Source organism: Sturnus vulgaris, chromosome 12 (genome assembly GCF_052056855.1).
Source record: "Sturnus vulgaris isolate bStuVul1 chromosome 12, bStuVul1.hap1, whole genome shotgun sequence".
NCBI classification, from domain to species: domain Eukaryota; kingdom Metazoa; phylum Chordata; class Aves; order Passeriformes; family Sturnidae; genus Sturnus; species Sturnus vulgaris.
This window is the reverse complement of record NC_142254.1, coordinates 3,353,892-3,379,425: the sequence shown is the minus strand read 5'-3', so window position 1 is coordinate 3,379,425 and position 25,534 is coordinate 3,353,892. Positions and strand designations below refer to the sequence as shown.

The window sequence follows — 25,534 nt, the reverse complement described above, 5'->3', positions numbered from 1 at the left end:
TGCTCTCCAGTGTAAGGTGACACTGAGCTGTGCTCAGAACCTGCACTGCTGTCCAGCCCTACTGCTCCCAGGCACAGGTGGTGTAGCAGGTTCTCCCTTGAGGTCATGAGTTTTGAGCTAAGGATTGATGGCACCTTGTGACCAGCTTTAATTTGGATTGCTCAGACTGAAAGCATCAGTAACCAGGATACATTTAGATCATATTCCTACAAATTCCCCCAAGAGGATTTTTTTTTCTCTAATTCCTGCTGTAAAAGTTCTGTTCCTGTCTGATCCTCATGACTGCAGCACAACGATCAAGTTCCTGGCAACCTGCAAGACACCCTCTTTAGCTCTCTGAGTGAAAAAGAGCCCTTGTCTTGGTTTGGAGGCAGGGAACTGAAGTTCTCTAGGAGAGATGTCCCCACTGAGGCTGCAGTGACAGCACTGCTCAGTCAGCCACTTTGGGCTGGTCAAGCACCACTCACATAATCAGTGCAAAAGAGGATGCAGAACAGCAGTGGGGCACAGATTGAGGAACCCTCCCTCTGAATTTCCAGGGTTTGGCAAATTTTCAAATGAAGCACTCATCTGAAATGCTTGGGTCATTAGAACAGGTCAGCTGTTACATATGCAAATATCTGAATTAACTTCAAAGAGGTATGTCTTTGAAAAAAGGATCCTGGTATAAAATCCAAATAATTTTTATGGGGAAAAAAAAATCAAGTTTCCATGGTTTTACCTAGAGGTACTGCTGATGGCAGCAATTCTGGGAAAAGACAAGTTTGGGTTTATGTGACAAACAAATCTTCACAAATTACTGAGGCTGCTTTGTAAGCAAATGGTGACCCACTGAAAGGAGTCATGCAATATACAGAAAAGATCTGGGGCCACTCCAGTGATTGAATAAGACCAGGACAATGCCAAGTACAAATGGAGCTAAAGTTTGGGAAAAACTGTAACAGTGAAGCCTCCTGCAAATAGCTAATCCAGATGATTAAACAAGAAAATCACTAAGGAAGATATCATCCCTAGTGACATACTTAGTGACTTCATAAAGAATTCAAAAGTTGGTGTTTATGTGTGCTGGAGAAAGAATTGATACCCAAAGATGTGCTCATCATAGACAAAAATATTTAGATGGCTTTTAGGGAGAATTAAGAGACTTGGACCATTCAGAAAGTGAATTAAAAACTATTTTGTTGACAAAATAACTAAAATTGGTCAGAAGAATTTTACCTAAATTCCTGCTCACAGGTCAGACACTTGGGAATGTCTTTCTCTGTGATTGAGGAACCCAAATTTCTCTCTGTTTTTCTCCCTGACGCCAAGTGTCTGCTTTGGCCTCTGCTAGAGTGCCCTCTCCTAAATGAGGCTCAGAAAGCAAAATAACACTTCCCATCCAAACATCAAAAGGAAAATTTGGAATGGAGATGGCAGCTGAGTACCAAATGGCTTGGTGTAAACACATCTCATGTGTTTCCTACATAAACTCTGTGCTTGAAAATACCACACTGATCAGGAAGGTCAGAGTTTTGCATGCCATGAAGCATCAGAAGCATTTCTTTCATTCTTATTAGGAATTAAGAAGTAGAGTATAATTCTCTATACTATTGATAGGGTTGGAAAGTGTTGCCTATATTTAGACATTACAGAAATCTCTCTTTCACAAGCCCTGAAGTAAGTAAACATTTTGGATATTTATAAACTGGTTCATTAGTGCTCCCTTCCTTCCCATGTCAAGTTACACAAAGAATGAACAGGAGCACAAAAATTCACCGAGGCCCAAGGTATTATTGATCAGAATCATAACATTCCAGTGACAGCTGCTTACATTTACTGCTGCACTAAATATTAATAAGGGTTAACTCTAAGTTATTGGCATTATTATAGAAAGAAATTGGATGTCACATTTCTGTGTAAATTCCACCTTTTCATCCCGTAAATATCAGTGCATGTTAAATATTTGAATTTTCACTGTATTAAAGGATCTAAAGTTCAATGGTAATTAGTGCAATCAGGTGCCAAATGATTCCATTTCCCAGGAGAGCAGTATTATAGAAGGAACTATGGCAAAACTTCAAGGACTGAATCTATACTATAATTAGTATAAACCTCACATCTTTAGCATAATATAGTACTTACATAATTTGTTCTGTGAATTTTGCAAAGCACTACCTATAAAAAATTTTGAAGCACCTTAATTTGACAAAAATAAGAATTTAATTATCTTATAATGCTGATATTAATGTTTGACAGAAAACAGAAATTACTTTAGGAAAAAAGCCTAGTTGGTTGGGGAGAAGTTTCTGCAGCGTAATCCAGAAATCAGAATTATATCTAAGTGCTGTCTAATGTTCCCTAGTATTTACTCTAAGTCTCATTTTCCTCCTACCAGAATAATTTCTGTTTCACAGGTGTGATACTGAACCCATTATCAGTGAGAGGTGGTACCTCAGAAATGAGAGCATACATATCTGCCATCAAAGTAAATTGTACACAACAATTAGCAGCCATCAATCCAAAATCTAATTTTAGATTCTTGATTCTGGAAAACCTGTCAAATAGTTGTGATTTCACTCCCATGAACAGCACTAAGGGATCACTGAGAAAACAGTTAAGAGCTTGCTTATAGGCAGTGATGTCTTTCTGGAGATCATTTGATTCCAAAGGTAAATTCAAAGATCCCTGGTGTTTATCTCTTATTAAAAATAAAAATCTCTAAAGGTAATATTTTAATTAAAGCTATATAATTTCCTTGAATACACAATTTCCTCTCTGTCCCTCAGTCTGTTCAGCCTGGCCTTAGGTAACAGGAGCAGTTTTGTGAGCAGCAGCATTAATGAAACCCTTGTTTCCTACAGATTTGTGTGACTTCATTGACAGAAAAACTGAGCTGCTCAGGCTCAGCTTTTCTAGCAGTTGGGACATTTTTTAAGTCATTTTGTCTTGCAAATTCTTGCACACTGTCTGGCATGAGAGCTGGCTGTGTCCCCTTCCCTGAGCAGAGGCACTTGCTGGACTTTCTTGTCCATCCAAGCTGCTAAGGGTGTAATCCTTGCTGAGACCCCTCCTGCTCCTTCTGTCTGATCCTGACTACTGGGTTCAACAGGTATGAGAGGCAGGAAAACACACACGGACCTATACATTTGGATAAGTCTTTTCTTCACATAGCCAGCTTATTTTTAAAATAAATGTGTGGCCCATGCCTGGAGTGACACAGCAGGGAGAGGGGCTGGGTGAGTTCAGACACTGCAGCTGCTGCTATCAGGGCTGTGATAGAATACAGATAATATGATAGTGTAAATACAAAACTGACTCTGCCCTACTCCCATCTTACTCAATGTCCTTCAGCCTCGTGGGGGCTGCTCCCTGTGGGAATCAATCCCGGTGGCACCTCTGAATCTTCTCACTGCAAAGCACTTTGGAGTTCAGCCATTCCCCCCAGGTAGCTTCAAAGCCACATGATAACAATGCCCTAATAAAAGCTGTCTTCATCATTTTATATTGATGGCACCCATTTGTTATAAATCCATATTATGGTATTGGCTTTTCACAAATATTAGGGTGGGTGCCATATGTGTGGTGTTGAAATGGTTTTTAAGGTATAGTTTTCTTTAGCAGTAGCACAGGCTGATAAAGTGTCTGCAGTAATGAAGTGCCCTGGCTGGATAACAGCCAGTGAAGACACTGCTACTGACACAGCAGCCACCAGCACCCACTGTCTGTGCACACTGAACACCACAGCCCAAATTAAGACTGATGAAAAAAAGAAATTAAAACCACAGCCAAAAATCACACACGCTCTAAAAAGGTGGACTCAAAGAGTGGCCATGTAAAACAGTTCCTGGAATATGGGCAATAGTTTACAGAAAAGTTTGAAAATGTCTGATAGGTCTATGAACATGCAAGGGGCTGATGGATTTAAGGGCTGCTCTTGGCTGAATGCCAGGCACCCAGCCGATAGAACTTTTTGCTTTATTGTTTGTCTTTTATTAAACCTTTTAAAATCTACCAAGAAAGTGAGCCTCGTTTTTCACACATTCCTCTAGCCTTTCTCCAGAAACGTTTATGAGATATGATGTTAAATAATCACCTAATCTAAATGACACTGCAGCATGCACACACCCAGTGCACCATGTAGGTGTTCTCCCCAGCTGAGGAAACTGACTGTGCCAGGCTGATTTGTACTTCAGACAAACAAGCCTGGACGCGTTAGATCTGTCAAGAGCTGCATTTTCTGTGTTTCACACAACATTCACAGAGTCACAGAGAATGCTGAGTTGGGAGGGACCCATCAGAGCCATGCAGTCCAACTCCTGGGCCTTCACAGACACCCCAACAATCCCATCCTGTGCCTGTGAGTGGTGCCAAACTCCTCTTGAGCTCTGGCAACCTTGGGGCTGTGTCCATTCCCTGGGGAGCCTGGGCAGTGTCTCAGCACCCGCTGAAGGAAGAACTTTTTTCTGAAATCCAACCTAAACCTCCCCTGGCACAGCTCCAGCCGTTTCCAGAGGTCCTGTTCCTGGTCAGGAGAGTGAAGAAATCCTGAAATCAAAGAGAAATCCTGAAATCAAAGAAATCCTTTGTGAGGATGTTGAAGACCCCAGTGAGGTCTGACCTCAGTCTCTTCTCCAGGCTGAGCACACCAAGTGCCCTGAGCTGCTCCTCACTGAGGGCTTCCCCTCCAGACCCTTCCCCATCCCCATGGCCTCCTTTGGGCACTCTCCAATGGCTCCAGGTCTTTTTTGTGCTGTGGTGCCCCAAAGTGCCCCAGTTTTGGGAGGTGAGGCCGCCCCAGCCCAGAGCAGAGCAGAACAATTCCCTTCCTGGCTGGGCTGGCAGTGCAGGGCCTGATGCCCCAGGACAGGGATGTCCCTCCTGGCTCCAGGGCACTGCTGGCTCACATCCCAGTGGCCACTGACCAGGAGCCCCAGGTCCCTCCCTGCAGCTGCTCCCCAGCCTCTCATTGCCCAGTGCACCCACACAGCCAGGGGGGCCCTGGCCCAGGGCAGAATCCAGCCCTTGCCTGTGTGAATCTTCACATGGCTGGGGATGGCTCCTCTCTCTCATTTGTCTGGCTCTCCTTGCAGGGCCTCTCTGCCCTCCAAGGAGTCAACAGCTCCTCCTAACTCAGTGTCACCAGCAAACTTCCTCAGTGTTCCTTGGAGCCCTGGGTGCAGATCATTAATGAAGATGTTGGAAGCACAGGGCTGAGGATGGAGCCTGCAGAGCCCAGCTGGTGACAGGGCCCAGTCTGATGTCACCCCAGCCACTGCCACCCTTTGTGCCTGACCTGTGAGCCAGCTGCTCACCCATCCCACCATGTGTTTATCCAGCTGAATGCTGGGCATTTTGTCCAGAAGGATCCTGGGAGAGATGGTCTCAAATCTTTGCTGAAATCCAAAAAATTCCCTTGCTCAGCCAGGTGGGTTACCCTGCTGCAGGAGATCAGGTTTGACAGGCAGGGCTTTCCCCTCCTGCTGGGTGTCACTGATGACTGCATGGTCCTGGCTGACCCTCAACACCTCCCAGAAAAATCTTTCCCATGATTTTACCAGGCTCTGAAGTGACACTGACAATCCTGTCATTTCTGCGGTCCTCCTTCTTGCCTTTCTTGAAAATCAGGATACCATTCACAGCTTTCAGTGAGCTGGGACCTCCCCAGATTCCCAAGACTGCTCAAAAATCATCAAGAAAGGTTTTACAAAGACATCAGCAGCTCTTTGACGATTCTTGGATGGATCCCATCAGGCCCCATAGATTTATAGGGATCCAGCTGGAGCAGTAGATCTCACACAATTTCAGGGTCAACTGGGAGTTGATCATTGTCACAGTCATGGTCCTCCAGCTCAGGGCACTGAGCCCCCTTGGTCCCTGATCCGTGTTGAAGACAGAGACCAAGAACACAATAAACACTTCTGCCTTCTCCCTGTCCCTGTCTGGGAGGTGACCATCCTCATCCTGGAACAAGACACTGTTATTTCTGCATTTCCTTTTGCCATTGATATATTTGGAAAAGCTCCTTTTTATCATCCTCCACATTTCTATCAACTTCAAGTCCAACTGAGCTTTGGCTGCAAAGATTTTTCTCCCCATAGTGGTGAGCACCTGAACTTGCTTCCACTGGGTGTATACCTTCCTCTTTTGCTTAATTTCCAAGAGGAGATTCCTGATCAGCCAAGACACTCTTCTGCCCCACCTGCTTGACCTCTGATATTTAGGAATTGCTGTTCCAGTGCCTTTAGGAGATGATGTTTAATAAGTGACAGCACTGATGGACCCAGCACCTGCCACAGCATTTTCCCTGGGGATTTAACTCAGTAGTTCCCTGAGCAGCCTGAACTCTGCTGTACTTCATAAAGTGTGGTTTCTAAACTCCTATCTGTTTGATTGACAATTTAATATCTTTTTGGATCTTTTTATTCCCCATGAAAAAAGCCCACCACTTCAAATGAAGGATGCTGTGTTTTTAATCAAATGTCAGATTTGAGCACCTCAGCTCCAGTCCTTTGGTGGAAAGCATTTGGCAATACAGGGCATGTCAAAATGAGTAAAGCAGTAACAGCCAGGTAGAGAAAGAGTTCCCAAATATGTTCTCCTGCTCCAAGGTTATCTCTTATGTTGAAGATTAGATGTTCATTTGCCTTGGCTTATGTCAGGGAGTGCTGCCTTGACTTGGAGAAGAACTTCCATCCCCTCGAAGTGCAGATGTGCTATATTTAAGGCTGAAATCTTGAACAAAACTATGCCTTTCATATATTGCTGTGCTTGAACAAAACAGGTACATTCCAACCACTTCAGCTGAGTCTCACAATAAAAATCTCTCATTCTCCTCCCAGAAAAGGTTTATGTAAATCTTAATTACTGCATCACAATTCCAATATTTACTGACATGCTGTAAATCCATTGTGTACAAAGCAGACTAGGATCCAATAATACAGACGCATTGTTTAATTATATGTTTATTAGAGCAGTAAAACTAATAATCCCCAGTAAAATCTTTGAAAATTATCCTGTCATGATAGAGTAATCACTGTCCTTTCAGCACAGGATAAAAGCACAGCAAACAGACTTTGCTGTGTCACAAAGCTGTAGCAGGCACAGTGACATGGCTCCAAGTCCAATTCATTCTGTCAGCCTTACACAATCAATGTATTTAAAAACATGCATTAGGAAAGCAATGGAATAATTCAACTTTCGGTGCCTATATCAATTATTTCATTTCACTGGATCTCACTCACAGAGAATGGATTCTAAAAGCTCATTTTAACCACGCAGCTTTGATCCAAAGCCAGAAACAATTAGGGGGTCTTCCCTTTGGACCAGCCATCTGTGAATGAGGCCAATCCTGACAAGCCCTCTCTGGGGCAATTCAGCTGGGTTCTGGCAGGATGTTTTTGATATGTGCAGAATACATTTCTGTTCAGTCAGGTAGCATAAGGGCATTTTGCTTTTTGCAGGTTTACTGTGCACATGCCCTCTTGGTTACAGTGAACCATAATTCATGAGGATGCAAGCTGGTCATGTAACAGAGAAAATGCATATTTATCACCAGCTTTCCCTATAAATTAATTCTAATGGGGAGAAGAACACTTATTACAATGTGCATGCACTTTTCCACGTGGAGACAAAGCATCAATGTCTCTTTATCTGCCTGTGAGTTAAGAAGCTGTTCTGGAGCCCGTGGGCTGTGGCTGTTGCTAGGACAACTGCGGTGCAGCCGTGCCCAATGTCCGTGATCACGCACCACAAGCTGCAATTTACCCACAGGTTCCTCATTTATTAGAGCAGAGAAACAGCAGGATGGCTGCTGCACCATGTCCCACACGATAAGAGCACCAGGAGTGTGGAAGGAGTGGCTGTCACCACCTACCCTGGGTCTGGATGGATGGTGCATTTGAAAGGAAACCAAAAACTTGGTAAATGCTTTATCAGAGGAAAGTGTAGCCTCTGAGCCTGGAAAGGAAATTAAGGAAAACCCTAACACTTTGTAATTGCCACAAATGAAACACAACTGTCCACATTGTAAACTTTGAAGGACTGCCTCAGTTTTGGGGCAGACCTGTAATGACAGCTAAACGTGAGAGTCCGTCAGAGACTGAGGAAACAAGCAAGAAACAGCACAGTCTGGGGCTTTGCATTTGTCACTCCATTACCTGGCAAAGAATAGAGCAGTAATTAGCTAATCATGTAAGTAATCATGCAGAGCCAGCACTACTTCATGTAGTGTGTTTTACCACGTGGGAGGATGTGCTAACAACAAAAGTTTTTTGCTCTGTAAATTATCTGTATCATGTTGTTCACTTTCTGGGAGCACCTTCAGGATCAGTCACCAACCTTAAAGTGTCCAACTCCTCAGGAGGAGACTCCAACAGCACAGCCTTCCCTACAGCCTGCAGGATTCCACAGTCCACAGAATTCATTTGGCCAGCAGAGTCTTACACTCCTGTACTGGCTAAAATATAAAATTATTGAGGTGCTTCTCTAAAGTCAGTGTGTTGTAATCCTATCAGCATGCAAAAGTAAGCGCTGAGTCACTAAAGGTTAATGAGAGAGGGATGAGGAGAGAGGTCTGTGCTATGGGCTGAGCAGTCACCTTCTTGCACAAAGGCAGGAAGATGTGCAGGGTAACCAGGCAAGGGGAAGAAAAGAGCACCTGAACACTCAGATTACTGGAGGAGCTCTTAGGGCAGCAGCACCTGCCGACAGAATTCAGTAAGGCACTCTGATAATTCTGAATTTGGGTTTTAAAATCTTCACAGCACTTGCAGTACACAATGGTGTCACATTGTCGCTGCAATGACACTGAGACATCAGAAAAAGGCACTGCTTGTCTCGTTTTGTGTATCCAGCCTTCACAGACATGCACCCTGTGTTCAGGGGCTTGTCAGCACCGAGCAGCCGTGTCTGCATTGCTGCTGATAACAAGCATTAGTGAGGTGAGAATTGAAAGACAACTATAGAAGGTAGCTACGAAATGCATGTCAAATATTAATTTTCTTGTAATCCACTACTTCCATTGCTCTGAGACATCACCAAGACATTTGTAGCTACAGGTTCCCACTCAGATTTTCTTGTGGACATCAACCAGCCAGTCTCATTACTTGAACAGTGTTTCACACTCTAGAGTGTATAGGTCTTTAAAATTTTTCTGCTTCCTCCTTGTTTTATCATGTATTATGTGCATAACTATTTTAGTTTACTGCAATAAAATCCATTCTCCTTAAGGCACAATCTATAATGAACAAATAAAAAATGTTATTTTGTTCAGAATGTGTTATGAACAGCTTAGTATCAATTTTAAAGAAGTGTGACTAGCTTCCTAATGGCTTCTTATTTCAGTTATTTCTAGCTACAACTACGCCAGACAAATGCTTTAAAATCATTCCTATTAAAGCACTTGAGAGGTTTTTAGCAATGCTTAGATGTGCCATCAGTAAGACATTTTAAATAACACACCTAAAAATAGAACTGTTTCTAGAGATCATACAGGAAATGTGCCATAAGGGAAATATGCTTATGATAAAAGAGATTTCCTATACATATTCTTAGCTTCATAAAGCCACTTGAGAATCCCATTTTAGAGACAGGAAATCTATGTACCTTAACCCTTATTTATATTCTTTAAAATCAAACTGTCTTCCAAGCTGCTCATGTTTGAATGCTCCAGTTATGCCCTAAAGGCTCAGCACTTGGGAAAATTTCTGCCTTGCAGGATGCTGAGTTCAGATTTAGGTTTTGAGCATTATTTTCCATACTTGGAGTCACAGTGGAGTCCAATATATCTGAGCTCAAGAAACTAGCCCAAATTTCCCTGCAGCAATTCACATCTCCCAGGCTTCAACACATACTTTGATCAATCTATCCATTCCCTGATTTCAGCATCATAATGGAGCTCTCCAAATTCCATGGAACTCTGTGGGACTGCTGAGCATGAAAGAAATGGCAGAGCAGCAGGAGAGGTGCACATGTATGTCACTGTTGAGGCAGGGGTGACATACAAACAGACACACTCCATTTCAGAAGGCTAATATCCCGTTTATTACAACACCATGCTGTCTTTTCTACCCTCTACACAGTTTACACTTTGTTCATTGGCTACAGTGGATCAACACAACATTCATTGGTGTAAAACATCTACGCCTCTGTTTTCCACAAAACTTTTCTAAAAATATTTTTCCCAGCTCAGGTTTCCTTTCCCACTTATCTCCTTCTTCTCTTCTTGGTCTCCAGGCCAATGGAAATAGAACACCTTTCAGAAATAACCCTTTTTCATTGACCCTCTCTGGCTCACACACCAGCTGTGAGTCCAACCATACATGTACATCCCACTGAAAGTCTCCTGGTGTTCCTTCCTGCATTCCTTGCCTTTTTCCCAAGAAACACACTGACAGCATCAACATTGCAATCAGCTCTTCAAACAGTACAGATATTCAAATCCAAGGAATGGTTCCTGTTGTTCTCCATTTTCTTTTCAATTAGATCTGTTATACAGGCATCCCTTTGCTCACTCTTACATTTCCCTGTCATCACTGGAGCTGAGCAACTTCCACAAAAACAGGCAAGTCCTTTGGGCTCCATGCATTATTTGGATCTTGGTTTTCATAGGATGGCAGAACTGAATTCAAGAGACAAATTTTATTTTTCGGTAGAGGAGAGTGAGTGTTTGACAGTATTTGAGCTGCTCTGGTCTGCCCAGGAAGCAGCTCCCTGAGTAATGAGTGCTGGTGAGTGCCCTGAGGGTCTGTGCCCCTGCATTCCCCCTGTGACACACAGGGGTGACACATCGTGGTGTCTGACTCCACACATTGTCCACCAGGCTTCCAGCCACAGGAGAATCTGCAACTGCCCAGGAGTCTGGCCACAAATTAGACATCATCCAGCACACCTAGCAGGTCCTTCATTTTCCTCATAACAGGAACCTATAAATAAGCAGAAAAAAATATGTGGTTTTTTTGCAAATAGTATAAAAGGAACTAGAGAATGTCTTATATGTCCCCTAACTGTAGGAGTGGTTCTCAGAATGGATGAACTGCTCCTTCTGCTACCTGGCTAGACAACTGCTGCTGATGAATTTTGACATGGATAGTATTAATGAAAGTCATTTATGTGGAAGGAAAAAAAGCCCAGTCTTCTCTTTATTATCTCTTTTGAGATAATAGCAGAGATTTCTGTCCTGTTCCTGAAGAAAAAACAAAAAAAGCCTATAAATTCACTTAGATGTGTGTATTCAGCTTTCTATATATTACTCTGTAGTTTTAATTTTTAGCACATCCTATTTATTAACAACCTGACTTCCCTTCTAACATAGTACATTTTAAAATCCATTCAAGAGTAAGACACACAATTCAGTGTGACACAAAACACAATACATGAATATATCCCATTAAATCCTTACAAGCCCCTTGTCTGGCAGTTAAAAATCACAAACTGTAATGCAGCTTCCTCCTCACTTCCCATCACCTTGGACTTAGCCAAAAAGAAAGGAGTTAATTCTAGTACAGAAGAGCAAGGTCCACTAATTTAATTCCTTTCTTATTGTCTCATTTTTCTTAGATCAGCTTAAAGAGCAGGTACTTTGTTTTAGAAATTGAATCACAGTTTCACTTTGGAAAGGCAAGCCCTGTCAATATAACAGATATGAAAGGGGTTGTGAAAATTCATACCTGCTTGGGTACCTATAGGGTGATACTTATCTCTGTTGGATCAACTGCAAAAGTACTCAATTCAAAAGTACCAGTGTTATAAATGATATCATAAAGGCTGGACCAGGAGTGATTAGAAATAAAAGAGATGAAATGGAGTAGACCCCAAAAATGTAAGATTTCTTTTCATTATTATATAGATAAAAATTGTGTATATAGAAATTTGCATTTGAAGGGATGTATGTTAGGTACTAAGTCAATAATTCAAGGAGGAGAGAGGAAGCAGTGAAGCAGAGACAGCAGTGACCAAAAGATCTGTTGGGCTGTATTTTTGACTGATGGAAGCATTTGCATTTTGCAGGAAAACAAAACAAAACAAATCAAAACAAAACCCTCAAACAAACAAAACAGAAAAGAAAAAAGTAACAAACATACCAAAGACCACAAAAACCCCCAAACACCACCAATAAAACCCACAAAAAACCCCAAACAAACAAAAACAAAAACAAAACAAAACAAAACAAAAACAAAAACAAAAAAACCACCACAAAGAACCAGAAGCATAGTTCATAAAGAGAATTGAGTTTTTAAACTTATCCAAAACAGCAAAGGATTTTCACTTCTCTGTAGAATGAAGCTCGATGGTACAAAAAGCAGGTTTTTATTGGGGGGGTGAGATTCTCCATTCTCTCACCCTCTGTTTGTCCCCATTGCCCACACCCTGCAGCTCTCACTCCTTCCCCATGGCACCTTAGCCTGGAGCCTCTCTGACAAAGCAGCTCCCTGACAATAGCGAGAGAAGAGAAAGAGAATTCAGAGAAAAAGGAAATTTGACATAAATATTACCTGAGAAAAGGGGTTTTGGTGGCACGATAATGTTTTGGTATCACAGTGACAGGACGTGGCAAGCTGCAAAACTGTGTTCAGGCAATGAGGAGCCACCAAGGAAAATTCATCTCCCAGGACAAAATCTGAAACTTCCAAAGGCAGGCAAATTTCCAAAACCAGGCATTTATATTTGTTTCAATCTCCTGTGAAATTAAAAAAAAACCTATTTACTGATAGAATTCTTTAAATGTAGTTGCTATGGTAAGTTAACTATTCATGGCATTTTAAAAGAAAGCAACATTGGGGTTTCCTCCACGGGTAACATGGGTGCACCTGGGCAGAGGAAAGGAATGAATAAATGACTGTGAAGGTCTTTTTCTTAGACCTTTTCTTTCAGACATGAAAGCATCTGTGCTAAAACTATCACTAACAAAATCCAGATGATCAAAGAGCTTGCAGTTAAGTCTGAAATGTCCCAAATAAAAACAGATTACTTAAATTGCAAATCCCTGAACACAGTGAAGTGTCTCCACAGTTTGGTGAATTACCCAACTAAAGGGAGGAAATATAACAAAACTGACTTAAATAGCTATTCAATAACTGCCACCAGCAAACCTTCAAAAGGAACTCATTTTTAAAATGTCTTGATTAAAAACAAATATAAAGTATTCCTGCAGAGCAATTACAGGGTTCTTTATGTCTGGCATGCCTTCACTAATGAGGAAAGATACTGAAGTTAATTTTTATGAAAGTTCTTGTCATCTAATACTATTAAACTGGACTGGCTTTCAAGGGGCTCATAAGCAATTTGTTGACACTGTATTAAAAGGTTCATGTACTGAATTATAAGGAGTATAAAATTTTGGAACAGAGGCACAGAGAATATTTTTGGCTTCCATAATTGTTTACCATGCAAAATACGTAGCTGGTAATACTCATTTGTATATTACCAAATTATACTGGAAAGAATATTGATCCCTTGCTATAAATGAAATGGCAGCAAAACCACAAGGACTGAACAAGTCCATTTGATGAGTTGGTAAGAAGGACATCAACATTAGAGTCTGCTGCTTGAGGAACACTTACAAGTCTATGCTTATGACATTTAAAAGAGTTTACTTCTTTGTTCAAATAAAGGACAATGGCTTTAATAATTATTTTTCTAAATTAGTTTTTAAAGTATTTATTATCAGTGGTATGAACACTTGCTAGTATGCTGAAATAAAAGAACTGTTCCTGGATTTAGTTCTGAAATACTGACAAAATTAAAAAATGATTTGCAAATAGGTTAGATATTCTCAGCACAGACTGCACTGTAATGATTTAGACATATAAAGAGGCAGCTGCATGGTGTGAGAGCCGTTTCTGAAATGGCTGTTCTCTTCTATTTCTGAATTTTACACGCAATTGATGAAAAGGTTCAACTTCCTTTGTTGGTGAGGTGTCTTTGTTATCCCAGCACCCAAGCAAGCATTTGAACAGTAGCACATTGCATTTCTTTCCAAAGAAATACTCCAGGGAGATGAGGGCAGCTGGCACACTGCATCCCTCAGGAGCACACAGAAAAGGAGAATCCAGCAGTGGGGCTGCAATTTGGTTATTACAGAATCAAGGGATTGCTGTTTTATTCACAGGGATTCAGTGAGAGGCATTGCTCAGATTCTCTGCTCCCCTGCCCCAGCAGCAGCTGATTAAAAACAGGTTTGTGATGTCTCACCCACCTGCAAACTGTCCTGCAAACTGTCCTGCTCCCCTCTTTGGGATCTGCCAATGAAGATCAGGAATGCTACAAGAGCTAGAACCAGTTTTGTACAAAATTGGGTTTTGTTATTAAAGCTCTGTGCAGATGCACAAACATAAAACAACTGTAATGTACATACAGCTTCATCATTTTTTTTAAACTGTTTTAAAACCAGCTGGTTTTCCTCAGCTGTACATTGTCATTTTATCTTGCTTTTATCTTACATATACTTTGATTACTTTTTTTGTCATTAATTCTATTCCCTTGATTAATATTTTAATTTTTCCCTATCTGTCTCATTTTCTTCCTCCCCCCAAAAAAAGAGGTTTGCAGTGTAATTAATTTATAATGGTAGGAAAAAACCAACTGAATGGGATTCTATGAGCTTTTTAATTTTGGGTGCCTTTTTTTTTTCCCCTAGAGGATCAGTTATTAAGTTTTACTACCTTGATATTGTCACTTGAACTTAAGACCTAAAAGCAAAGTGGTTGCCTTGCAAACAGCACATTTGGACCATTTTAAACAAAAATTGTCATGATCAGCAAACACATCTAACTGAAATGAAAGCAGTCTCTGAAAAGCACTTGTTATGGAAGGAGCAATTTCAGACAGCAGGGGTCAGGAGAGGGGGTGCTGGGAAGGTTCCTGTAAATAGGGGTATCTCTGTTAGGTTCATTTAGTGAAATCCTGTATCCCACTGCTCCTGGGGGAAAATTCACACACTAAAGTAAAGGCCTGGCATGCAGGCCACTTTCAAAAATGAAAACAGTGGTTTTTAAAGATGATTAAAAAGCAAAGCTAACTTTTAGCACTGAATATCTCAATTTGATGTGAAAGGTCTGCACTGCACTTCAAAACATCCACACAGCAGCACTGCCCAGTATCCAGACTACAGCACTGCCACACAAACATCTGCATAAACATCTGTCAGCCTGCTGAGAGAGCCCAGAGGAGGCTCCAGGATGAGCAGAGCATGGAGCAGCTCTGCTGGGAGGAAAGGCTGGCACAGCTGGCATTGTTCACCTGCAGAGGAGAAGCTTTGGGCTGAGCTCAGGGTGGCCTTGCAGGGCCTGAAGGAGCTGCAGGAAAGATGGAGAGAGACAATTGGCAAGGGCTGGAGGGACAGCACCCAGGGAATGGCTGCCAGTGGCAGAGGGCAGGGCTGGATGGGATCTTGGGCAGGAATTGTTCCCTGGCAGGGTGGGCAGGGCTGGCACAGGGTGCCCAGAGCAGCTGTGGCTGCCCCTGGATCCCTGGCAGTGCCCAAGGCCAGGCTGGACATTGGGACAGTGGGAGGGGTCCCTGCCATGGCTGGGGTGGGATGGGAGGAGTGTAAGGTCCCTTCCCAGGCCTTTCTGTGATTCTGTGATCTGGGCACCTGTTTTATAAAGATGTTGGGAAGGAGAGCCATAATCAGATGATGTTTAAACCCCTTCTGATGACTTGATAGGCAATAAAAATTGTGCAGGAGAGACACTGAGAACTGATTAAATAGAGAAGTGTCAGATGCAGCACTGAGGGTATGAGAGAATAAGGAGTTTAAACATTTGGATAAGCATTTTTAACTCTCCCTACACACACTTCTCCATCAAAACAGTTTGCAGCATGACTCCCCACAATTTAGCCTATAGATCAACCTCAAAGCAAATTGACTCACAGTGTGCTAAAAAAGAAATGGAAATTACTTTCTTCCCTGCTCCAGAAGTGATAAAATTTACCCATAATATGAATCAATCGACGGATTCCAAATCTCTTAGCCAGACACTTCTACTGATAGGGTAAGAATAAACGTTTTTATTTAAGGAATGATTTTATAACCTGTTATCAAAATTACAATTTATTTTTCTTTTATAAGCAAACAAACAGCACTGTGAAAGAGAGAGATTTTGTAGCAGCCTGGCAAGAACTCTGCTTTGTTAAGGTGGCAGGGACCAAGGTAGGTGGGAGTGCTGGGAAGGTAAAAGGAGCAGCATCAGCACCGGGGAGTGACTGCAGGGCTCGGCTGAGAGATGCTCCCTGGGCAAGCTCCTGTGCTTCCCCTGCTGAACAAACTCCTGAGTGAAATACAGGTGGGAGAACAAGATTCTTGGGTATCACAGAAAATGCAGAGAACTGTAGCTCAGATAGAAAACTCCAGCCCTGCTATGCTCTGATTTTCCTGCAAGCCAACCCTCGGCTGGGATCAATAGCCCAAAGAAAACAGGAATGACACAGCACACAGCCACTGGCTGCACCTGAGAACAAAACCCTCTTTGGAGCATCTGTTTACCAAGTCAAAGGGGATTTAGACTCCAAACATACGTGGTTTTCCAAAATGATGCTTTTAGGATGTGTCATTCTTCATCTTACAAGAGGCAGATGAGAGCAGAGAGCAGGGCCCGGGGCTGTGGGCTGGGTGCATTTGTGCACAGAGCACCTGAGAATTTACAGCCTAAACCAACAAGGCTTAAAACAACAACCTTGTGTCCAAGGAGCTGAGTTTGTCCCCGTTCTGTACCGGGGAACTGGGCCACAGGAAAGTGAAATCACTTGTTCCTTCCAAGGAGTGGGCTCAGAGCTGTGAAAAGTCCAATCTACTAAATCCTTCACTTCGAATTTTATCTGCAGAGATTTCTTTCCAAATCCCTTGGAGAGCCAAGGTATTTCTCCCTCCATTACTAGTTTTTCTTTACACTAGAGAATTTCCAAACAATTTAGTGTCTCAATTAAGAGCTGAAGTTTTAACCTAAGTGAAATATTTCCCAGGGCATGATGCCAGACCTGAGTGCCAGCAGCACCTGTGGCTCTCAGCCAGGACACTCCAGACACTCCACCTTACAGTGTGGGGAAGTTCTGGAGAGCCACAAGGGAGATGAAAACACAGAGCCTTTGGGCAGGATTTTGGAAGGTAGAAAAGCAGTGCACAAGTTGAGAAATAATAACACAAGATCCCCCTGAACTGTGCACACGTGCCCAGCCCTACTCAAGCAGCCCCAATGCCAGCATCTGCTCAGGACTGGGAGAATTAGACCCCAAAGAGAGCTCCTGACCCTTGACAAAAGTATAAAAGCAAGATGTGAAAACTATCAGGAATGCATTTTCCATGCTAACAGTGCCAATTTCTGTGTGGTAAATCTAAAGGCACCCTACATACTTCTGCAAAGGATTGGGGAGTGGGTTAAAGGGCCATAAATACGAGTTTTTTCCCCCTACACCATGAAAAGCTGAGCTGATTTTGAAAGCATTCCACGTATACTTTCTCTGCTATTTCTAAAATAATTTTCCTTCCTTCCCAAGATGGTACATGGTGATACACTGGCCAAGTTTTGAAATTTAATCTGAAAAATGCTTGAATCTGCACGAGATATATTTACAAAGAAAAATCTTAAACCTGCCAAGATTTGTAACGCTGCAAGATGAAAAACTCCTGGGTATTTTAAAAGAATAAATGATTGTATACTTGATACCCCAGAAGAATCAGCTTCTACTGCAAAGCAAACTGAAGCCAGAGGAAAGACTTCTGCTACCTTTTGTGGGCTTTATTCCAGCTTTTGTACGTCTGCAGCATTTGATGCCAAGCTATAGATGGAGCAGAAATCATTAACCAGCATTACATCATTTTGTTGGCTATATTTTATGTTTTACTTGAATTTTAACACAGTCTCTGGCATTATATTTCCCATTTAAAAGTAGTGTATTCTTACCTTTCTTCCACAGGTTATTTCAAAGAGCATTAAATTGATTGTTGTGTTACTGGCACTGATTTTACCAGTTCAGGCTTCTTTAGGAAAGGCTGGTTTTAATTTCAAGTAGAATGCAAATTAAGATAGATATTGGACTACAGAACTCTCAAAAGGTTTCACAATAGTCATGAAAGATGCCAGGTTGATAAAAACTGGGAACTGATATTTTGTATTTATCTGCATAAGAGATGCAGCTGAGAAAGCAAATTTCAACATCTTCCCATGCCATAAAGCACCTGCCACTCAAACCAGCCACTCCAGGGCTGGGGGAGCTCAAGTCTCTTGTGTCCTATCAAAACTGCATCTCCTGGCACTATGACTATGCAAAACAAAGCAAACAATATTGAACTTCCATCCTCAAAGCATTAATTTAAGTTGGTGTCCACTTAGAAACATTTTGAGAAACAATGCCAAGGCACTGGGATCCACATCTCTCAGAAATATTTGCATAATGAGATCTTCATTTGGGCATACACAGTCAGTTTTGAATGCCTTGACTCTTTTTACAATAGCATTGATAAATTAACTCAGAGGCATTACAAATTTGATTTGGGGAGCAATTAATTTACACCTTCTGAGGCAATTTATGCTGCCCAGTTTTTATCTGGGTGAAAATCAGACAAATGCTTTCCATATGGAGGAGGGAACCTGATGTCTCTTAGGTGCCCAGTGGCTGTGAGGGCATTGCAGACTGCAGCAGGTACCCTCAGCAGATGGCAAGGCACTGACAGCTTTAGATGTTCTAAATTAAATGAATCAAGATACCACTTGTTCCAAGTGAGTGGGTGTTTAATCACATTGTCCCTTTCTGTTGTTGAGAGATAATGTTGATTTTGGTAATAAAAAAACATGAGAATTGTGCAAAAGATGGAAACGTGCTTTAAATTCAGAACAAAAGGTCAATTTTCCACTCATAATCAACTCTTCCATTCTCCTATCAAATCACATTTGAAATAAAAGAACTTTTAAAGGTAGAAAAATCTGGCAGTTTCCACAGTGAAAGTAAATAAGTTGTTATAAGTTGTGTGCATCTGGTCCTTTCTGTTACTCAGAAATACAATACAGATAATCAGCTCTGATCTTAAACCTTTAGGCTTTCCAGTCCTTGTGCCACAATTCATATAAAAACGTTAATCATTGCCATGTTAATTGTCACTTGAAATATCAGGCCACTGATTTCTACACATCTATTTCATGTATCTCATGTTAGTAACAGATATTTGAACATTATTCCTTCATATTTTAGCTTGCATGATAGGCAGAATATGAACCCAAAGTCTGAATACGCACTTATAAATCCAAAATGAAAATGTCATTATTTCCTTATGTGCTTACATACATGGAAAATTGGGCTCTCTTCATAGAAGTCTTTGGCCTGATTTAGGGCTTGAACAGTCACCAAAGGGATCAGTTGCATGATCAGTATGAACAGGAGCACAGCAGACTACTCACTGCTACTCAGACTTCTCTTATTTGGGTTTTCCTCAAGAAAAGCAATTCTGTTTAATGCCATAAATTGACACGAGCTGCTACTTGAGCATGAAAGCAATATCAGCAATTCTGCTTAATGGCAGCATTTGGTCAGTTATTGAGGAGCAAAGTGGTGTTTTAGCAGGTGTGGTTTAGGCATGAAACACTCATCTCTTTTCTTTTATCAAATAAGCTATCCCAAAAAGAGTAAAAAAATACAAGACAAAAAAAAAATTAAATGCAGTGAATACTTCATAATTTTAGTTGATATTTAACTTTGCCTTTTTAGATTTATCTGCCATGAATTCTTCCTACCAAGTGTAAACATTCAAAGCTCTACAGAATAAATTACTTTTCCTTTAAGGGAAATAATGTGCTGTCCCAATTAAGAGAATTCTCACGTACTAATTTTATGCCATCTAATTAAGGTTCATTTATGGCTCTAGGAGGCTGGCCTGGACTTGTGGTGAATAGCAAAGACTTTGAACCTCCAAGGCTGGAGGTGCTCACCCTGCTAGGTCACAAGCAGCCTTGAGCTCTCCCTGGAATCACTGCAGCAGCAGCTGTGCTGCAGGTGGGGCAGATGCAGAGCAGATGTGCAGCACCCCGTCCTGAGGCTGTCCTGCACAGCTGCCGAGCCCAGCCAGCTCCCTGCCCTGCAGCCTGAGCCCAGCTCAGGCACTGCCTCAGAGTCCAGCCCTGGGCACCACAGGAAAACCCCACCCAGCCCTTTGAGGGCTCTAGAGGAGGGGCAACAACCTCTTAGACCAAGCCCCTGGGGACACAAAGGCTCCCTCTGTGCCAGGGACACTTTCTGGAAACTATTTTGTGATAAAAGACCATAAAGCAGTGCAGTGTGCTGAGGAAAAAGAGCAAACCCAAGTAACCTGTAACACTTCAGTGTGATGGCCACAGCACTGCACAAGGCTGAGGAACTGCCCCAAAGATGCCATGTGCCCTGCACTGACAATGGGAACGGCTCTTTATTACACGTCTGGGCTGGAGACAAGGACAGATGCTGAAGTAAACCTTCCAAGGGCTTCACTGTTTGGAAATGTGTCCCAGGGTGCCAGGTAACTGCAGCCAGCAGTGCCCTTGGCACAACAGAAGGGAATGTTTTCAAAAGGATGAACTGTTCCTGAACAAACTCTGCCATGTGCTAAGGCACAAATAAGCACTGATTCAAAATCAGCCACAAACGTCTTCAGCCCCAAACTCTTTTCACCTAGTGGGCAAATTTATGGGGGCCAAAGCAGCGTCACTGACCACGGTTTAGAGTTGTCCCTGTGGAAGCAGCAGCACTGAGTGTTACTGCTGGAGGACATGTGCATACATGTATAGAGGGTGTAGAGATATAGGCACACAGCCCCTTGCCACATTTGGTGTCAGGGAGCCACAGAACACCCACCCATCCCCACGGGGCTGTTTAACCTTCCCAGCAGCAGCAAATGCATTTTCTGATCTGTGCTGTGCTCAGGAGAGCCCTGAGAGCACAGAACACCCATTTCCCCAGCCCCCTGCAGGTCCTCAGCTCTCCTGTGCCTCTGCAGCTGCCACCAGAGTTGTCATTACTGAGTGTCTGACCAGCCTCTGCTCCCACAGAAATCATTACCTCCTGCAGACAATCATTTCAGCAAAGAGTAGAAAATACTATAGGACTAGAAAAAGAAAAATGAGAGCTGGTAGGCTTACCAAGATTAGATGGGTTTGTTAGACTGGGAACAAAATCAGGTTTCTTGTTAGGAAAGGGAGAAAGAAGAGGCACATTTCCAACCTTAATTTTAGCCCCTTCTGGAAGGCTGTAATGGGTTTGGAGGAAAATGCTCTCCTCCTCACCGAGATTTCTACTGCTTCAATTGAAATTCCACTGCGCAGTCTGGAAGTGTGCTACAGAGACCTAATTCATTAATTTTTATTTTATGTTATAAATAAATAATATTATGAAATTAGAGCAAAATGCAAATTCAAATATCTGTGTTTAGAGTGCACATATAAGAATTCATGGGCAGAAATGGAGAAGCTGTCAAAGCACAGCAGAAACAGATGCAGTGGTCTTGCTGTGACACTTCCTGCATTTTTCAAGCATGATAGCAGGGAAGGAAAGGCAGCCCAGGGAGAGAAAACACACCACCTATTACAGCTACACTTCCAATAAGAATTAAATACAACAAAAAGCTAAGTATCATCCTGGAACAGTCAATATTCTCTTTCTCCACTTGGTACAACATTAAAATGAGTAGAAACTGCATCAGCATCATGTGATTATAAACCTTGCATCTGCTGCAGGAGATTCAAAGAGTAGCTTGCCTTCCAGCACTCTTGTTACCCACGAATTTTTTTTTTGTTAGTGCTGACTCTAAGTCTCTACTTAGAAAAAAAACATAATTCCACTGCTAAAAGATGGCCCACGACTGTTGTTGTTGTGCTTTGTTATACTGTGGATCCAAAGGAAGGTTCATGCCTTGTAATATTTCCCTTCACTCTTCCTTGAATATATGGAAAGCCTACTGAAAATACCTAAACTGGCTGCCTAAAGAGAGACAAAATGAGCCCTCACAAAAAACAACAATAAAACTCCCCACAACTCATAAGTGACTCTGTTGGTATCTTATGTCTTTGAGAGCAGTACAGCACAGAAATATCCAAAGGCAAAGGAGGAATACAACTCCAGTCTATAAATAACCAACACAGCTTTTCCTCCAAATCTCCATGCCTGTGCTGGAACTTTTGTGTTCCAGATATTTTCTTTTAAGGTTTTAAACCTGCTGGAACAGATCATTCCTTGGTGGCCCATGGTACTGCTAAAGGCATGACCTCCAGTGGTTGTGTGTGAGGAAATTCAGCTGAAGGTGAGGATGCAATCTGGTGAGGGCAGGCAGTAACTGCAGTTCTTGCTTGCCTTGGCTGCAGGAGAATTTACATGTTACAAAATAAATGGCTAGATTCTCCAAAACATCTTATTGGCTTTCAAGTCAATGGTATTTGTGGTCTTAAACTACTTAAGTGCTTTCAGAAATCCAGCACTAGTCTGTAAATCTGATTTGTTCTGTCCAGTTTGCCCAAGAGGCAGCACTTGCAAATTTTCTTCCAAGTCCCAGAATCAGCAGTCACCTCAAGAATCTCCTTTCTTAGAGACAGAAAGTGAAAACTGTCTGAATTAAGAAACCTAAAATACTCAAAACTTCTGAGACTTCTGCTTCAGATAGGACATATGACTACTTTAAATGTTCTTGCTAAAAAATAAATATTAAAAACAATTCATTGTGAAATGGAGAAACAATTAAATTGCTAAGTTGCAGTTCAAAGCTTCCCCTTGCCAAGAGAAAAACCAAAACTAAAACGAAATAAAACTAAATAGGAGAGTATATATAATATTCCCATCCTGACTATGAACCTTCATGATTCTATGATTCTGTAATGACCCCTGTGCCAATGATGGATGTAACAACCTAGACAAAAGCTGCCCCCTGCTCCTTGAAGCAAAACTGCTCTTACTCATCTTAGAGGTCAGGAATGTGCCAGGAACACATCAAATTCCAATCTGTGTGTTAAACAATGCCAATGTTTTCCATGAACTTCCAAAGAAGACAAAGTACAGTCAGAACTCATCCAAAGCTTTGAACTTTTGTAGCATCAAAAGTGACAGAAATAATACAAAGAATTGGAATTCTTACCAGCTTTTTTCAGTCACAAGTACTGGATATGAAATGTAATTCGCAGGATGAGAGAATTTCAGATAAAATTAGAGATTTCCAGGAAAGATAGTTAAATAAATGCCAGATAAGTGCCTACTGCAGCCCTGTCTTACCCTCTGTGCCTAGGGTGTTTCCTGAGATTGCCATCCCTCTTCCACAAAGCTCTTCTTACCACGGAATATCTGTTTTAATCATGTGCATCTATTGTAAAACATAAGTGCAAAATCCCTTATAAGAATCAGGCATCAAAATTGGCCTTTTTAAAATTGGGCCAAAACATATAAAATTAAACCTTCTGTCAGAATTCCTACTGCTTCTAAAAAAAACAGGAATTACATTCACTAAGTGAATTACAAGATTATAAATGGAAACTGATAACTGCAATTATATATGACAGAAAACAAGCTTGAAAACTCCTAGGGATATTATATGAGGCTTTCTTTGTATTTCCTTCCCTCCTTTTCCTTGTAATGAAGAAACTGTTACTGGCAAGTGGAATTAACCACGAGCTGCTTTGAATGCTTTTAGTCTGTCACTCTGCTTTACACTCAAGAGCTGACACTGAAAGTAAGTCCCTTCTAATAACCCCACAACATATTTTCTGCCTGCTCTGCTCTCTAATCACAGCCATGGGCACTTTCCAAAGGAAGTCTGACAGACCTTAGCCTGGCACTGGCACTTTAAATGCCAGCTGAACAAAGTCTCTCTGCTGCATGTGATCTTTAGGGAGGGAAAAACTTTGGTTTTCTTCAGTTACAATTTGTGAACATCTGAGAGGCTGACGTGATTCCTTTGGAGAGCTGGGTGCAGGTGTGGAGCCCCCAGCACAGCTCAGACCTGCTGCAGCAGAGGAGGCACCAGGACCTGCAGGGGCTGGAGCATCTCTGCTGTGCAGCCGGGCTGGGGAGCTGGGCTGCTCCAGCCCCGGGGAAAGAAGGCTCCAGATGATCTCACTGCCAGTCCAGTGCTTAAAGAGGGCTTAGAAAAGCAGGGAGAGGGACTTTTAAATGGGCACATGGTGACAGGAGCAAGGGGAATGTTTTGAAACTAAAAGAGGGGGGATTTGTATTAGATGTATGAAAGAAATTCTTTACTCTGAAGGTAGTGAGGCCCAGGCAGAGGTTGGCAGAGAAGTTGTGGCTGCCACATCCCTGGAAGTGTCCCAGGCCAGGTTGGATGGCACCCTGCCTGTGGCAGGGGGGATTGGAGCCAGAGGGACTCTTCTGCTCTATTGTCTTTTCAGGAAACATAATTAAAGTGAACCCTTTTGACTGTATAGCACAGGAAATATCTGAAAGAAATAGAAATAGATCTGGAAGTTCTGACTCCTGAAACCTGCCAGCCTGTCCTCCTTTTTGGTTATCTGCATTCAATTCCCATTGGATCATTTAAGGTGCTGTCAGCTAACTAAGGCATGCTGTGTTGGGAGTTATCCAGGTATTGAGAAGGGCAGGAGATGTTCTTGTGCTGGACCTAAATAATCCCTGCCTACCAACTTACCCACAGCAGTGTCTGCTGCTGTACCAAACACACTCCAGAGGAAGGGATGGGCCAGGCAGGGTCCTGGAGCCAGGCAGCCCCAAGGCTGGCACTGCAATTTTCAGCAGCTCTCACTGGCACGGAACTTTTTCCCTTTGTTTTGAAACCTCCTTTGAAACACGGGTCACAATTTATATGTGAAATAAGTCAACAGTGTAATTGTGCACTGTTCCACTGGAGGGACAGACTGCTGTGTGCCTGCCTGTGGGTGCCATCAAAATCCTGTGCCTCATGTGATGGCATTCCCTCCTACCCTGATAGCTTCATGCTCTGATGGAAAACTGACACAAAACTTATGTTCATCATAAATCCTCAAACTGTAGTTTATTACTATTATGCTAGGGAAATATTCCCACTTACTGAGGCTGTCCAAGGATGGATACTGTGTGAGTCTTTCTGACAGCATCCAATAAAAATGCTCCCAGCCACGGCTGCACAGATAAATCTGCACAATAGGCACAGCAGAAGTGTCCTGTGCTGGCCATAAACTGCTCCAAGAAAGGAAGGCAAACAGGGAAAAGTCCATTAAAGGCACAGCAGTGATACAACCAGGACTGCACACAGGCTGGTTCTAACCCAAAACTTGGCTTGCCATAATCCTGCCAGGCTCCTTTCCCACATATATCTGACATGCTCCCTTTCCTAGGTGTATAAGGAAATCAATTTATCAAGTTTATCGATTACATTTCATCTGAAAATAATATTAGAAAATACCATGTACTGAGCCTGCAGCAAAGAAGTGAGATCACCTGAAAATTCCCCAATATAAAATGATATTTCTGGAGGTAACAAAGTGCAGTGTCACCTATTTCAAGCTTCGTGGCACAGAATATAAAAATTGGAGACTATGATCATTGATTTGGATTGGAAAGGGTTTTAGCCCTTTACAAATCTGTGAACTGTTATCCTAAA

The 25,534-nt window shown here is 42.1% G+C and overlaps 1 protein-coding gene and 1 long non-coding RNA gene across 3 annotated transcripts in view; one reads left to right on the top strand and one right to left on the bottom strand.

Annotated features, from left to right (window-relative positions):
* CHST8 (carbohydrate sulfotransferase 8) overlaps window positions 1-25,534 on the top strand; it is a 182,887-nt gene that overhangs the window by 82,977 nt on the left and 74,376 nt on the right. The window lies entirely within an intron of this gene.
* Window positions 12,379-25,534, bottom strand: part of LOC148222336 (uncharacterized) — a 105,036-nt gene continuing 91,880 nt past the window's right edge. The window contains exon 3 of the long non-coding RNA XR_015806190.1: window positions 12,379-12,658. This is a non-coding gene — a long non-coding RNA (uncharacterized LOC148222336). The remainder of the gene's footprint in view (window positions 12,659-25,534) is intronic.